The sequence below is a fragment of the Rattus norvegicus genome, chromosome 5 (genome assembly GCF_036323735.1).
Source record: "Rattus norvegicus strain BN/NHsdMcwi chromosome 5, GRCr8, whole genome shotgun sequence".
In the NCBI taxonomy this organism is placed as follows: Eukaryota; Metazoa; Chordata; class Mammalia; order Rodentia; family Muridae; genus Rattus; species Rattus norvegicus.
In genome coordinates, this window is record NC_086023.1 from 101,004,233 (window position 1) to 101,021,646 (window position 17,414).

Sequence of the window (17,414 nt, forward strand, 5' to 3'; positions counted from 1 at the left end):
ATATCCACACATATTTGTAAAACAGATTAATTTATTATTATATTCATTTTGAGACTCTTTTTTTTTGTGGGTGCAGCGAACTTTATTGATGGTATTCAAGAGAGAAGGGAGGGCTCCCTAGGCCCCTCCTGTTATTATGGGTCTGGGATGGAAATTGTGAGGGAGATGCTCAGTGTTGGGGGCTGAGTTAGGATGGGGACTCTTCAGCAACTGGGGGCCTCTCTCTTGCTCTCAGTATCCTTGCTGGGCTTGGGTGGATGGTCCAGGGTTTCTTACTCCTTGGAGGCCATGAGGTCCACCACCCTGTTGCTATAGCCGTATTCATTGTCATACCAGGAAATGAGCTTTACAAAGTTGTCATTGAGAGCAATGCCAACCCAGCATCAAAGGTGGAAGAGTAGGAGTTGCTGTTGAAGTCACAGGAGACAACCTGGTCCTCAGTGTAGCCCAGGATGCCCTTTAGTGGGCCCTCGGATGCCTGCTTCACTGCCTTCTTGATGTCATCATACTTGGCAAGTTTCTCCAGGCAGCATGTCAGATCCACAATGGATGCATTGGGGGTAGGAACACAGAAGGCCATACAGTGAGCTCTGGGATGACCTTGCCCACAGCCTTGGCAACACCAGTGGATGCAGGGATGGTGTTCTGGGCTGCCCCACGGCCATCACGCTACAGCTTTTCAGAGGGGCCATCCACAGTCTTCTGAGTGGCAATGATGGTATAGACTGTGATCATGAGCCCTTCCACGATGCCAAAGTTGTCATGGATGACCTTGGCCAGGGGGGCTAAGCAGTTGGTGGTGCAGGATGCATTGCTGACAATCTTGAGGGAGTTGTCATATTTCTCGTGGTTCACACCCATCACAAACATGGGGCCATCAGCTGAAGGGGTGGAGATGATGGCCCTTTTGCTCCAACCCTTCAAGAGAGCCCCAGCCTTCTCCATGGTGGTGAAGATGACAGTAGACTCCACGACATACTCAGCACCAGCATCACCCATTTGATGTTAGCGGGATCTCGCTCCTGGAAGATGGCGATGGGCTTCCCGTTGATGACAAGCTTCCCATTCTCAGCCTTGACTGTGCCGTTGAACTTACCAGGGGTGGAGTCATACTGGAACATGTAGACCATGTAGTTGAGGTCATTGAAGGGGTCGTTGATGGCAACAATGTCCACTTGCCAGATGCAGAGCAGAAGGCAGCCCTGGTAACCAGGTGCCCAATACGGTCAAATCCGTTCACAGCGACCTTCACCATCTTGTCTATGAGATGAGGCTGGCGCTGCAGGAGATGTGGCTGTCTCTGGAACAGGGAGGAGCAGAGAGCTTATTTTGAGACTCTTATAGTAAAAAGTGTTTATGCAAAGTCCAAGGCCATTGACTCTGGTAGTGGGCATCAAGAGGGGAAGAATGGAGAAACACATAGAATGTATGTGGAAAACCGTACTTCCGATAAATCAAATCTCCATATGCTAACAAAGAAATGTTTTGAGGATATTTAATTGAAAAATTAAAGCACAAGGTAACTTCTAGTTTGATTGCATTTGGAGATTGCATTTAGTGTGTGTTTGTGCTCTTGGTGTCTGATGTGTGTGTAGGTACTGATGTGATGGCACTGTAAGGGTGGCACAAGCCAGTTTGTCGTTGTTGTCTCCACCCACCTTCTTGTATTTTCCAGAATTGAATTCAGGGCACTAGGCTTGCACAGCAAGCACCTTTACCCACTGAGCCATCTCATTGATTTTTTTTTAAATATGTATATGTACTCATAGAAATATGTATAAGTACATTTTGGATGTATTATATGTATATATAAATGGATGGACTGAAATCTACTAAAATAATCTTTACCTCCAGGGAGGGAGATAGGAACTGCATTGTGAGGAAAGAAAATTTCCAGGCTTCCTTCTTTATGTATTTTCTATTGTTCTGTGGGACAGTGAAAGATGCCCTGGTTCCCGGTTGAGGAGTTTTAAACCCTGGAGACCCTGAAAGGGATGGTAGGTGCTTCACCTGACTCCCAGGAAACCAGGCTGATCACTAGCGGGAAGCCCTCCATAGATTTTGACCATCAGTCACATAAGGGCAACGCCCCAAGTCCCTTCACAGGTAAAGGACATGATCACAGGTCACATAGGCTCAAGACAGATCTCCATTATAATGAGATACTTAAAGGACTGGAGGCTTAACCAATGAGGCACCAAGTATTCCCAGGCAGTCTCCCATCCAAGTACTAACCAGGCCTGACTCTGTTTAGCTTGACCTTGGGGTCAGGTGAGTTTGGACACGTTCAGGGTGGTATGGCCTTAGGTTTAGTGAGGTCATGCGTCCACTCAGCCACAGGGCTTGGCCACTCAGGGAGGTTTGACTGCACTTACCCAACAGTGCTGCTGGGGGCTCCAGAGTTCGGTGCATGATCTGAGCACCGAACTCAGCTGGAGCTGGCTTGGGGGGTCCCCAGGCCTGCAAGAAGGCCAAGGCCATCTGATTCTCTAGCTCTTGGGCATCCAGGCGCCGCTTCAGAAGAGCTGAGAATGAAGTTCCCTCCCCCCCACGCAGGGCTGGATCTAGCCAGGGACTGGACTGAGGGGAAAAAGAAGGGGCTGCTCAGGCAGCACAGGGAAGCCTTCTGCCGGAGATTAGGCAGCGACTCTGTAGGTGAAGGCCTTCTCTACAGCTCCCCATGGCACATCCCATGAAAAGAGGCAGCTTATGGTTTCAAGGTATTTATTGTCATGGCGGAAAGTGGATGAGTAAAACCATACCCCACTTCTCAGAGAGGGCCTGAGATTAAACACCTTTTGCAGGGAGAAGTGTCTGGGAAGGAAATCTTCATTGGTTAAGCCTCCAGGCTAGAGATCTCAGAAAGAAGATGGGTGGTAGCTAAGGAATGACATTGGAATTGTTTTCCTGCCTACACACACACACACACACACACACACACACACACACACACACACCCCACATAAACAAATGCACCTATACACTCACATACCCTTGCACATACATAAAATAAACACTAATAAAATATGAATAAAAATAAATTAATTGTTTTTGTTATGGTCATTTTTTGATTGGTTGGCCATTCTATTTTGTGCATACATATTCTGCTTCACTGTGAATTTGTTAGATTCTATGTATCACCATATATATATATATATATATATATATATATATATATATATATATCAAAGGCATGCTTTAGAAAGATGCTTTCATTACTTATTTCAAGGTTCTTTTTTTTGTATGTAATATTTGGCTTTATATTTAGACCTTCTAAGATCAAATATATGACCAAAAGGAAAGAAATATATACATATGTATGTACACAAACATATATGTGATATATGTAATTAAGAAAATATTTAATTTTGTGTGTGGAGTTTGTATTGTGCTTGCATGCACCTCTGCGTGCCTCCTGTATGCTACATTCTCAGAAGCTAGAAGAGGCTACGGTACCCCCTGGGACTAGTCTGTTATATGCTGCTAGTGATTAAACCTGAGTCCCCTAGAAGAGGACTCAACCACGGAGCCATTGTTCTAACCTCAGAACATATTTTTTAATTAAATGAAACTGTAGTAAATGGAATTATGTTAAAGTTAAAACTCAGTTGATTTGATTGATGCCCAAGGAATGCTTGTTCTGTTTTTGTTTCCATGTATACATGTGTTTCTATGTTCACAAATGAGCTCTAGGTTCAACTGAGAAAGGCTGCCTGCATATATAAGACAGCGAATAATTGAGGAATATAAACAAGTGATTGAGGAAGACATATGAGATCAACCTCTGGCCTCCACCCTCAACACAAGTCACGTGTAGCCTTTCTCAATTGAATCTAAAGCTCACCAACTTTGCCAACCTAACCACTTTGCTCTGGGGAATCCCCCACTTCTGCCTCCTGACATCTGGGATCTCAGGAGAGTTGACTTGGCCCACCTGGCATTTGTTTAGGTTCTGGAGGTCTAAACTCTAGTCTTCATAGTTGCATGGTAAGTGTTTAACCTCTCACCCACCTCTCTAGAGCCCAGGTATATTCTTCTTATTGAAAAAATAAAGTAGACACATTTATTTCACCATTACTCACAAGATCTGAGATATAAACATAACCTAAATGTCCACAGCTGGATGGGTGACAAGAGGAGATGTGGTTTGTCTACACTCAGTAGAGTCACTTTTTTCCTCAACTCAGTGATGAGGCAAGGATGTCCACTATCATCACCACCCTTGTTCAATAAATTGTTTAAAATCAATAGAACCAGAGGGGGGAAAAGTGATAAAAATAGTAAAGAAACCAAATTATCTCTATTTGCAGAGGATATGACCTTATTTTCAAGAGATCCTATAGTCTCCACTAGAAAATTTCAGATTCGATAAACAATTTCAACAAAGTAGCAGGATAGAAAATCGGCATTCACCAGAGAAAATTTCATTGAACAAAACACCAATGGCTTATGCTCTAAGATCAAGAATCGACAAATGGGACCTCATAAAACTGCAAAGCTTCTGTAAGGCAAAGGACACTGTTGTTAGGACAAAATGGCAACCAAAAGATTGGGAAAAGATCTTTAGCAATCCTACAACAGATAGAGGGCTAATATCTAAAATATACAAAGAACTCAAGAAGTTAGACCGCAGGGATCCAAATAACTCTATTAAAATGGGGTTCAGAGCTAAACAAAGAATTCACAGCTGAGGAATGCCGAATGGCTGAGAAGCACCTAAAGAAATGTTCAACATCTTTAGTCATAAGGGAAATGCAAATCAAAACAACCCTGAGATTTCACCTCACACCAGTGAGAATGGCTAAGATCAAAAACCCAGGTGACAGCAGATGCTGGTGAGGATGTGGAGAAAGAGGAACACTCCTCCATTGTTGGTGGGATTGCAGACTGGTACAACCATTCTGGAAATCAGTCTGGAGGTTCCTCAGAAAATTGGACATTGAACTACCCGAGGACTCAGCTATACCTTTCTTGGGCATACACCCAAAAGATGCTCCAACATATAACAAAGACACATGCTCCACTATGTTCATAGCAGCCTTATTTATAATAGCCAGAAACTGGAAAGAACCCAGATGCCCTTCAACAGAGGAATGGATACAGAAAATGTGGTACATCTACACAATGGAATATTACTCAGCTATCAAAAACAATGACTTTATGAAATTCGTAGGCAAATGGTCGGAACTGGAAAATATCATCCTGAGTGAGGTAACCCGAAAAACACACATGGTATGCACTCATTGATAAGTGACTATTAGCCCAAATGCTTGAATTACCATAGATGCACAGAACACATGAAACTCAAGAAGGATGACAAAAATGCGAATGCTTCACTCCTTCTTTAAAAGGGGAACAAGAATACCCTTGGCAGGGAGTAGGGAGTTTAGAACAGAGGCAGAAGGAACACCCATTCAGAGCCTGCCCCACATGTGGCCCATACATATACAGCCACCAAACTAGATAAAATGGATGAAGCAAAGAAGTGCAGTCTGACAGGAACCAGATGTAGATCTCTCCTGAGAGACACAGCCAGAATATGGCAAATACATAGCTGAATGTCAGCAGCAAACGACTGAACTGAGAATGGGACCCCCGTTGAAGGAATCAGAGAAAGGACTGAAAGAGCTTGAAGGGGCTTGAGAGCCCATATGGACAACAATGCCAAGCAACCAGAGCTTCCAGGGACTAAGCTACTACCCAAAGACTATACCTGGACTGACCCTGGCTCCAACCTCATAGGTAGCAATGAATAGCCTAGTAAGAGCACCAGTGGAAGGGGAAGCCCTTGGTCCTGCCAAGACTGAACCCTCAGTGAACGTGATTGTTGGAGGGAGGGTGGTAATGGGGGGGGAGGATGGGGAGGGGAACACCCTTAGAGAAGGGGAAGGGGAGGCGTTAGGGGGATATTGGCCCAGAAAAGAGGAAGGGGAATAACAATCAAAATGTAAATAAGAAATACCCAAGTTAATAAAGATGAAAAAGAAAGAAAGAAAGAAAGGAAGGAAGGAAGAAAGAAAGAAAGAAAGAAAGAAAGAAAGGAAGGAAGAAAGAAAGAAAAGAAAGAAAACTGGCATTCAAAAATTCAAACACTGAACTGGAGAGATGGCTCAGTGGTTAGGATTACTGACTGCTCTTCCAGAGGACCTGAGTTCAATTCCCAGCAACCATATGGTGGCTCACAACCGTCTATAATGGGATCCTATGCCCTCTTCTGCTGTGTCTGAAGAGAGTGACAATACACTCACATACATAAAATAAATTAACACATCTTTAAAAATCCATATACTTTCTGTACACAATAATGAATTTACTCATCAGAAAAATGATTTAATTGGAAATAGACTCTAAATAAAATACATACCAATGAATCTAAAGAAGGAGTTAAAAGAACTCTACAGTGGATTGATAATGAAGAAACAAAGACAGTAGAAAATGAAAAGATCTCTTATGCTCTTGTACTAGCAGAACTGAAACTGCTGACATGGCTCTCTTTTCCAAATTAACCTACAGGTTCAATCCCATTCTCCTCAAACTTCCAATGACATTCTCATACTCAGAGAAAAATCAATCCAAAAACTTATATGGAAACACAAAAGCCCTTTGACCCACCCTGAGCAAAAAGCAATGTCATGGGTAACACAAAACCCAATTCTAAATGATATAAAATGTTATTGTAACAGAGATTAAATGAAAATGGTACAGCACCAGCCATGTAGCCCAATAGTACAGACTAAAAGAATCAGACACAAGCCAGTGTAGTCCAGCCACATCATTCTTCTAATAGTGAAGACCACAGCAAGAACGGGAACCAGATTGGGCCAGTTTGAAAGCTTCCTCAGAGAGAACAACAGGAGCCAGTGGGATGGCTCAACAGGTGGACACCAAAGTCACTTCCTGAGTTTGAACCCAGAGCCATGTGGTTCAAACAGAAAATAAAGTTCCACAAGTTGCCCTCTGACCTTCACATGTACCCCCATAAACAGACAGACAGATGGAAATGAAAGAGAGAGAGAGAGAGAGAGAGAGAGAGAGAGAGAGGCAGAGAGGCAGAGAGACAGCAAGACAGAGAGATTTGAGAAAACATCAAGATGACAAAACAGTCTATGAAATTTTACTTAGCTATTCATCGACAACTAAAAATTTCAACAGAAAATAAGGAATCTGATCAATAAGTGGGAAAATGAACCAAAAGTCATACTTTAAAAAAAGAGTATATAACTAGTAAACCTATAAGAAATGATCGATATTCTAATTCTTCAGGAAAATGCAAATCAAAACTGCATTGGGATTCCATTTCATGGTAGTCAGAATTGCTATCCTCAAGAAGCCGAAAGGAAACCCAGTTCTGGTGGAGTGACAGGGGAATATATTTGTGTGTTGGCTGGGATGGGGATGTGCTAGGTTTGAACCTATTGCCTCTTCTGTGCTAGAAAATCATTTTATCACTGAGCTATCTCTCCAGCTGTTTTTACACACTTGCTTTCAGACAAGACTTTGCTAAGTTGCCCAGAGCTCACATTGTAGCCCTTGTACTTGTATTCCTCCTGTTTCACCCCCCTGAGTAGCTAGGATCACAAATCTGCTCCATAAGGCCTACCATCACTTTTACATAGTTGCGGGCAATGAAAAGTACTCTAGTCATTATGGTAATTAATAGTTTTCCTAGAAAAACTAAAAAAGAGTTGCAAAATGTTGTGGTTTGAATCAGAGTGCACCCCATAGGCTTATATATTTGAATAGTGATCCTCAGTTGGTGAAACTTTGTAAAGGGTTAGGAGGTATGGCCTTGTTCAAGGAGGTGTGTCACTGGGGATTGGCTTTGAGGTTTCAAAAGACTTGTGTTATTCCCAGTGTGCACACTGCTTCTTGCTTGCAGTTTGAGATGTAAGCTCTCAGTCCCAAGTATCATGTCTTTACTTTGCCATCATAGACTATAACCATTTCAAAATGGAAACTCAAATAAACACTTTCTTTTACAAGTTACATTGGTCATGGTGTTTTTTTATAGAAATAGAAGTGACTAAGACACCATGTAATCCAGTTATAACACGTTGCTCTAGGACAGGACTCTGAAGTCATAAAAGTCAGTTGGCATTGTGTGCCTATATTCAAAACAACATAATGGACAAATTATAGTATAAACTATGTTCTCTTTTAGAATAGATTTAAAGGTGGTGGCACGTTTGTACAATGGAGTGCTGGTCAGCCACAAATAAAAATGAAATCATGTGATTTGAAGGAAAATGGATGGAACTGGAAACTCTCATCTTATGTGAAATGAGATTCTAAAAGACAGATATCACACATAGAACCTAGAGGAGAAAGCCACGAAATGAAAAAGGAGCCAGAGAGAGCAAGGGCGAACATGGCACCGATACAACCAAAGCACATTTTATGCACCTATAGCATTGTCATAATGAAACAGGCTATTTTATACAGTTATTAAATACTAGTGAAAAATTACAAAAATACTATGTTCATCTGATTTGTAAGATAAATTTTATCATTTTTTTTAGTTTATTTGATGTCTCAATTGAATGGAAAAGTAGTCCCTTAACTACCCTTAGTAAAAGTAATCATAGTTTTCTCTGGTGCCACTTACCTTTAAATCTAATCTTAAAAGAAATTTCAATTAAAGATGCTATGAAGAACTTAACTGGGTTAGGTTACGGATAAAATTGATTTTGGATAGAAGTGATCTTTTCAACCAAGGAGTACGTCTTCAACATCCCATCTTATGTTACATAGTGAATGCTTTCTTGTTATAGTCCTTACACATTGTTATGGTTTACTCCTATATGTTTTATGATTTAGGTATCTTTATGGAGTGACACATATGTTTTTTCTGCCATTGAGATTAAAATTAACCTTCTCCTTATGTCCTCCACACAGTAAGTAACATAGGCTGGGGAGCTTCTGCTGGGGAGAGTGATGAAGTAGGAGTGATAAACCCCGTCTTGTAGCCAGGCAGCTCCATCTGTCTGGATTGCACACGTTGCGCTAGCTGATTGGTTGACGTTGGCTTCTTACTCCCTGGGAGGTCAGTTTCTGTTTTGTGTTCCACCCCGTCAGCCAGTGCGAATCCTGACCAGAAATAAGAGGAGAAGAAACCAAGGGGGAGGATTTCTTCCAGCCCCTTTCTCTACTTAGTTGGTCTCGGGAATCTGTCCACCCAGACTCCCGTGCCCTTCCAGAGCACTTTGTACTCAAATGTTCTTCCACTGGTGCATGTCTCTGCTGCTGGTGGTCTGGGCACTGCAGAATCATTTGAGGTTCACACCTGTGCCTGAGTAATAGTCCCCATTACACACCATACAGCTCACCTCTCCTGTTTCCCACTAGGATCTTAACCGAAGGCAATGAGCACACAGGGAGGAAGCTTTGTCAATTTTATCATACTCCATGATTGCCTCTTGGTTCTAGTATGATTTTGACAATTGTATAAATGTCATACTTAATAGTTCTTAATTCTCGTCGAGATACTCTGAGATTTATTCAAGTGCTGTAAAAATTTACCACCTGCATTATAGCATTGTGTGTATATGGATATAGCTTGATTTTAAATTTACTTGTTGACCTATTATTTCATCTTCAGAATTTTTATTGTCATTTCAACCCTAGAGTAATCTGGTAAACTTACTTTACTATTTCATAATACATTTTTAGAAGTTTCTTTGAAGCGAATGATAAACAATTTGAAACAACACTCTTAAACAAGTGAGTAACACACTTGGACTGACATTGTTTTACTATTACAGGTTTACAAACTTGTTCTTTTTATTGGTATTTCCTACAGTTTTGTTTTTATTTTTTAATTAGATGTAGGATTGTAGGCTCACGTCTACTTTACCACAGGGTATGACTGCTTGGTGAGGCAGAGTATGGGGAGTTTGACTCCACTTACCCCACACCATCTCTGCTGCTACTGGGGAGGGTGCGGGCTGCGGGGCAGATGTGAACTGTAGGGAAGCCCAGAGGCATGACTCCAAAAGTGTGGGAAAACCAGAGTTAGTTTTGGGGGTAGGGGTGGAGATCCCCGGGCCTGGGAAGAGGGCTAGGCCATGGAACTCTCAGGCTTGGACATCCAGGTGCCACTAGGATGAGCTGGAAACAGAATTGGGATTCCTTGGGATGGAGAGCCAGGAGGTGGGAGGAGGGGGAGCTTGGTTTGTCCCATCCGGAGAGAGTCCTTGGCTTGACGGCTGTTGATTTAGTGGCAGTTGTGGCTAGGAGTGCAGAGAGGCTTCTATGGGACACTAGACTGCTGCTCTGTAGTCTTTCTCCTTGGCTCCATAGCAGATCTTGATGAAAAGAACCAGCTCATGGTTTCAAACAATTTATTTTCATGTCGGAAAGTAGATGCTTAAAACCATACCCTACTTCTCAGGGTGGGTCTGAGATTAAACACCTTTTGCAGGAAGTAATGTCTGGGAAGGGAAGTTTATTGACACACCCTCTGAACCTCTAGGTACCTCATTAGCAGGGAGACCCCTGATTTTTGAGCCTACTTGACTGTGGTCACATCCCTTTTCCTATCTTGTTGGTCGGAGATGTTAGGGATGCCTTATCTACATGTGGAGGGGCTTGGGGTGTTGCCCTTACCTGACTAGGCCACAAAACTCTCTGTGGGAGGGCTGCAACTACATGACAGGACCCTGGTGTCAGGAGCAGGCAAAGTTCCTACCACCGTCCCTTTGGGGTCTCTGGGTCTTCAAGTCTTTAGCTCAGCCTTACCAGGCTTCCTCTCACAATCCACATTCCTGCAATTAGATGAACTGATGTTCATTCGATTCAGTTTTCTTTTATTCTGAAAAATACTGTCTTGTGGTGTTTTCTTTTAATTTCAGTTTAAGGCTGCATAGTGAATACCTTTTTTTTAAAAAAGGAGATTAACTGTATAGTAAATCTTAAAATTGGAACAGCAATTTAAAGTAAATGGAATTTCAGAAGTTCATCATTATGTTGTGCTGTCTATGATATCTGCATGGATTTTCTTTTATTTCCCATCAGTTAATTCCATAAAAGTCTGGAGTGGATAAGAGTAATCTAATTGAATTTCTTTATGAGAAGTTATGCATTCGGTGCCAAGAACTTGAAACTTTAGAGTCATAACATAACTGCTGAGCCATTGACATAAGAAAATAAACACTGACATTTAGGTCCAAAAGAGAAGAATTAGTCAAGCACTGGGAAAATGAGGTTTCAAGGGTTGTATTGTTAACTTTAGAAAGACATCAACTTGTTTTGATGTGATCCAATGGGCAGCATCTGAAAACACTAAATTTAATATTTTTTCACAGAAAAGTTGACAGAAAACGACTATCAATAATAAAATGCCATTTGTGATCTGAGAGTTAAAAATATTCAGAGATTTAGAACCTGCCTGCAAAGAAGTTACCATTTAACTCTGTGGTGCTTTGTATTTTTTGAAGTATTTTTCTGTTGCTATGCTGCCTTGATTCCCACCCCTCAGCTGAGGATGCTCCCTCACTCTAAAGCCACTAGCATGTGAGAATTCTGTTCCCACAGGACACTTGCTTTACGTGCTGGGCTCTGCCTTCCAGTGTTCTTGTGTGGTTTAGAGCTGAAGGAACAAGCGTGAGAACGCACAGCCTCTCCTAAAACCCAGCACTGTTGGACAAGCTCATTAAGTCAAGTGGGAATTGCAGTCTCCAAAAACTGAAACATCCAAACATCTGTTAAGGCTCAATTTGTAATTCTTTCTTCTCTTTCTGAAAGAAAAAAAAAGTCTCTGATCAACTTTTGATATGATATCTTAAAAGAATGAACAAAGCAGCTTGATAAGTAAAATTCATTTGGCTAAAAGTTCAATGAGTTAGAATCTGGGGCAGTTCTTGGAAAATGATGTCTTAATGGCCTTAATGTCTTTTGAAAAGTAAATCAGGAAAATTCCCAAGCAACAGTGGAGGAAACCTGGTGGGTTGCATTTACCAATCCTGTAGGAAGAGATAGGAAACAGCTAAAACAAATAACTTATTCATGAAGACAAGAAAAAAATTAACTACCAGCTTTTTAAGTTATCGGGAAGTTTAAAGTGCTTGTTTTTCTTCACGCCTTCTGAAGTTACATGAGTTAGCCTTTTCTCCTGTTCTAAGATAGGGGCTTGTGATGTTAGTTGCTGCGTTCTCTTTCCTTTCTAATTTGCAGTTGGCTCTCCTTTATAGTAACAAAGAGGAATGTCCACGGAACTCGTTCAAACCTTAAGTTTCTAAATCACATACATCACGTGCATGAAAAATTCTTCATGCATCCCAGGGTTGCTGTAAGCCGTGCAGTCAACTCTTGCTGTCCAAGAACACTAAATCCTCAGCGCATCTGTTAAAACGATTCATCCTCGCTCACTCTGTCGTCTCCGACGCGGGATTTCTTCATCCTTATCCAAAAATAATTTTAATTTTTTTTTACGACAACAAATTTTACATTAATAAGAAAAAAAATCCCCATCAACTTTATGTTAGAGAATCTGATTTCAGTATCGAAGCTGTTGCTTCCACGGGGTACACTGAGGGAATGCTAAATAATATTGAGCGCATCTGTACGGCTGGCTGCCCTTGCTGGGATCCTGGAAGGTACCTCAGCTGCGCGCCCACACAGACCCCATCCACGTCTGTCCTTTCATCTCCTGCAGAGCACTCAGGGGAGGCGGATGCTCACAAGACTTTTCTTGACTTCCATCTCTTTGATATAGAATATTGCAAATAGGGCTGTTCGATGTCCAGTTTTAAGGCATCTGATTTTTGAACTTCCAAATACTGTTTTTATCAAGTATGTCTCAAAATTTTGTGGAAGCATCTGGAAAGTTCAATACAAACACCCTTCTGTTATGAGCAGTCATGGTGACCAGACTTGCTCACTGTTACCCAGGGGCTGTTTCTATGCCGCCTATCTTTCCAGCACTGCAATGTTCCACCACACCGGCATGTTCTAGACACCTTGATACCTGGTGAGCGCTGGGACGAGAATAAGGATAGTTTCCCAGACCGCCCTTATTTTCCCTTACACAGGTCCCTATTTATATTTTGTTTGTTTTGACCGTTGCTCCATGGCTAACTCAGTTCCTGCTCCCCTTAGCCCCTTCCTTGTAAAATTAACCCAATCCTCTTTTCTATAAGATGAGAAATAATAAAGCAGACACGTATATTGTATACATGTAACACATTATTAGGTGATATTATGAATATTATTTCTAATTAATTTTTTATATAATTTAATGAATTCTCAGGGTAAAATCATAAAATGAAACCACGGGATACAAAGTTAAAATTGAGTTTTCTGTTCATCTTTAATTCTTACTCATGTGTTTGTCATGGTAGAAACTCTTTCCTCTGGCTGGCAGACATATTTATGATTATTTTGCACAGCGCTAGCATTGCTATAGATACTCATTTACATCTTATGTCATTTGAATGAGAATGGCCTCCATAGGCTCATGTATTTAAATATTTGGTTCCCAGCTGGTAGACTGCTTAGGAAGGATTAGGAGATGTGGTATTTCTGGAGGAGGTCTGTCTTTGCGGGGCAGGCTTTGAGCTTTGGAAAGCCCACAGCAAGCCCAGTCCTAACCTCTCTCAGCCTCCTGCTTGTGGATAACCTGTCAGCTACTGGGTGCCTGCCTGATACCCCGGTTCCCACCATAAGGATTGTAAACTAATCATCTGAAACTGTAAGCAGGATTCCAGTAAAATGCTTTCTTTTATAAGTTTCCTTGGTAATGCTTTCTCTTGGCAGTACCAGAAACACATTGGTAATATGGAGGTAAAAGGATATATCTTTAGACACGTTGGAGAGATTGAAGAGACGGCTCACAAGTTTAAAGCATTTTCTGCTCTTTCGGAAGACTGGAGTTTGGTTCTCAGCACCCACACTGGGCAACTCAGAAAGCCTGTAACTCCAGCCCCAGAGGATTCAATGGGCTCTTCTGACCTCCACAGACACCAGCATACATACACACAAATAAAACAAGCCTTTAAAAAATATGCTGGGAGTTTTATCTTCTTGTATTGAGATTAACATAAGATAAATATAATCTGTAAGCTGATAAACTCTAGCCCTGGTTTTTGTAGTTATTTATAGGTTTAATCACCGAATCTTATTGATTGTAAAACCAAAATTGCTCCTGAAGTGTACAGAGATGGCCGAAAAATAAAATTAAAAATGGTCAGAGATTCATGAAGATACATTTTCCTTTTCTTTAAAGGATACAGTCTAGTTCTCCTTTAGTTACATGCAGAATTGCTAATATCTTTGACATTTTTGCTTCAGTTGTTTTGATTGTATGTGGTGGGCATGCATGCCGTATGTGCAGGTCTGTGCAGCTGAGCGTTTGCACGTGGCATCAGCATCTTCATCTATTGCCACCCACCTTATTTTTTGATCCACGGTCTCTACCTGTGGCTGTGGCTTGCTGATGAATTGCACTAGATGGCCACCAAATCTCTAGGATCCTCCTAGTGCTGCTCATTCCTGAGCTGGGATAACTCATGTGGACACTGTCACAGCTAGTTTTTCACTCGGTTACTGGCATTCATGTCGTTTTGCAGGCATGGCGAAAACTGACTCACAACATCACCCTCTTGAGCTGCTCCTTTGTGCATAGTTCAGCATTTCATTTGTGGCAACTTTTCTGTTTCTTCCTTAACCTAACTCCTGGTATCATTTCAGAATTATCTAGGCTTTATTTTCATAAATCCATGTGAGTTTTATTCTATAGTTTGTTTTTTATTAAACGTAGGAATTTTGAGATCTATATAGAATTACTTATTCCTTTGAATTGTTACTAAATTTGTACTACTAAAGACTTGGGGAGGTTCAGAATTTTAGTATTATAAATGATACGGCCAATAAACTTCAATAAGTCCTTGTTATTTGCTGAATATTTACCTAGATCCCTAGTCACAGAGAATTTGTTTGTTGATGAGGAATCATTAATTTAAAGTGGTAGAAGCATTTATGTGTACACACCACACACACACACACACACACACACACACACATCTTCACATTTTTCACATCTCTAATATTAAATATTTTAATATTTATTTTAGATGATCTTAGTTCCCAATGAATGAAGCTTGCATTGTGTTTAGGTCTGCTTTTCTGTGGTTCCTAATAAGCATGCAATGTCTTTGGAGGCTCCTCAATCTCCTTTGTGACTCAATGGTCTTCATACTGAAGGCTTTGTCTTTTTATTGTAGTCCTACCTGTGACAGCACACATCTTCTGACTGCTGATTATACTGTGCCATGCTTCATCTGATACTTGTTTTTGGTCTACTCTTGTTGCTGTAAAATTATAAAAAAAGGCTGTCTTTTAACCCCCGCACTATATCCGGCACTGTAGCACCCAAGATATCTGGTAGACGTCTTCATCTCAGTCAGCAAAGCTTCTCACCCGCTCTGCTCCATCCCATATCTCACTGTCGAAGGCTTCTCTCTGAGCCTGGCCACAATCTCTCTAACCATCTAGTTCCCAAGGCAGGTTGTCACCATGTCGGACACACACATCTCAGTTCTGTGGCAGCCCAGTGTCTCCAGCCACCACAAACTCTCTTGAACTTAAATCGCCACATCAAAGAACACACAACACAATAACCTCTGATCCAACTGATAAGATATAATTGCCCACCTAGACATACAAACCCTGTACACATCCATCCCTTAAGAACATTCATAACAACCTGTAAATGTGCAGAGAGGAATCTTAACATCTGCCTCCATGTTCTCTCTGCTGCCTCTCTCCCAGTCTCCCTCTCTAAAAGCTTTTTCTCACCCATTCTTCCTTCTTGTCCAATGACAGGCCTCGTTCTATCTTGCACCTGCCTTCACCTGAGTAATGGCATAGTCTTACATACTCTTATATAATAAGTATTTTTCTTATTTAGATGTTGAACGCACTGTGTATATCAGTGTCTTTTGTGGTTATGGATTTCTTTTTATCCTTTTCCTTTTTTACTTTGCTTTGTAAATCATTTCTTAATCCAAAGTTTCAAGAATTTTTCTTTCATTGCTTATGATTCTTCCAACAATCCATTCCCCTTCTTTTCTGATAGTTCAACGTGACAATTTCTTAAACAGATGTACATACACAGGGACTAAAATCACTCCCCAACAAGACTTGCCATCATGGGCAGAGAAAACGCCCATATATATAATTAAGCCCAGTTTGTAGGAATGTGAAGATTACTTGAGAATTTAACGTGATGATTCATACATAATAAATATTCAACAAAAAGGAGAATGCATGCATATTTATGTTCATTTAAAAATAATGTACGTGTATGTCTGTGTATCTGTGTTGGGAGGGTGCTGTCAATGGCATATATGTGAGTTACTACAGAGACCAGAAGTGGGCATCAGACCTACTAAAGTTGGAGCTCCAGAGAGTCCAGAGACTCTCATTACAGATGTTGGGAACCAAATTCGACCTTTTGCAAGAATAGTAAGAGCAAGAATAGTGCTCTTAACTGCTGAGCCACCAATCTAGCCCTGTATTCATTATTGTTGATGCAATTATTAATGCTACAGTAGATTTCATAATAGGTCAGAATATTAATATAATTAGAGATATTTGTTTAAATAGAAATAAATAATATGTACAAAATGAAATAAATATATATTCGTATTTTGAATTACATTCATTTTTATTTATTAAATTTAAAAATAAAACATAATTACATCATTTTCCCCTTTCTTTGTTCTCCCTTCACTACTTACCCTGGCTCCCTCTTGAAATCATGATCTCTTTTTCTATAGTTGCTATTGTTATACATGTGTAAATATATATGTGTAAACACAACCTGCTCAGTGAATTTAGTGTTGCTTGTATGTATATAATCTCAGGGCATAATTCTTGGCATTACATAACCAATTAAAAGGCTTTTCTTTGGAGAAGCATATTTTTCTTGTCATTCCTTAGTTGCCTATTCATGGAAGCCCACCTTCCATATCTGCATGTCTATTGGCGGCTCTTCTTCAGGTCCTCTTGAATCATAAGTAGGGTCATAGATGAACTTTCCTATCATTTTTACGAGACATAACCTCACAGCAGCTATCCTGGCCCCTGGCTCTGACATTCTCTCCATGTTGTTCTCTGAACCATACAGGTCAAATGTTGTGTTGCAGATACATCAATTAAGGCTAGTCACTCCATGATCACTTGCTCTTTTGTGTTTTGATGGGGTTTGATTTTCTGTAATGGTCTCCTTCTGTTTCAAAGAGAAATTTCTTTGGTGAGGAGTGAGGACTATACTTGAGTTCTCCAGATAAGAAATGAAAGTGTCCATAAAAGAGCTCACAAAATGGTCTGCATTCCTAGCAATCAGGGCAGTGCAAATCAGGAAAAGACACTTTGAAATTTCATCTCATTCTTGTTAGAATGGCAAATATCAACAA

At 40.8% G+C, this 17,414-nt stretch overlaps 1 pseudogene; it reads right to left on the bottom strand.

Moving 5' to 3' along the window:
- Positions 1–272: 272 nt before the first annotated feature.
- LOC134479078 (glyceraldehyde-3-phosphate dehydrogenase-like) lies at positions 273–17,044 on the bottom strand (annotated as a pseudogene).
- Positions 17,045–17,414: the final 370 nt, after the last annotated feature.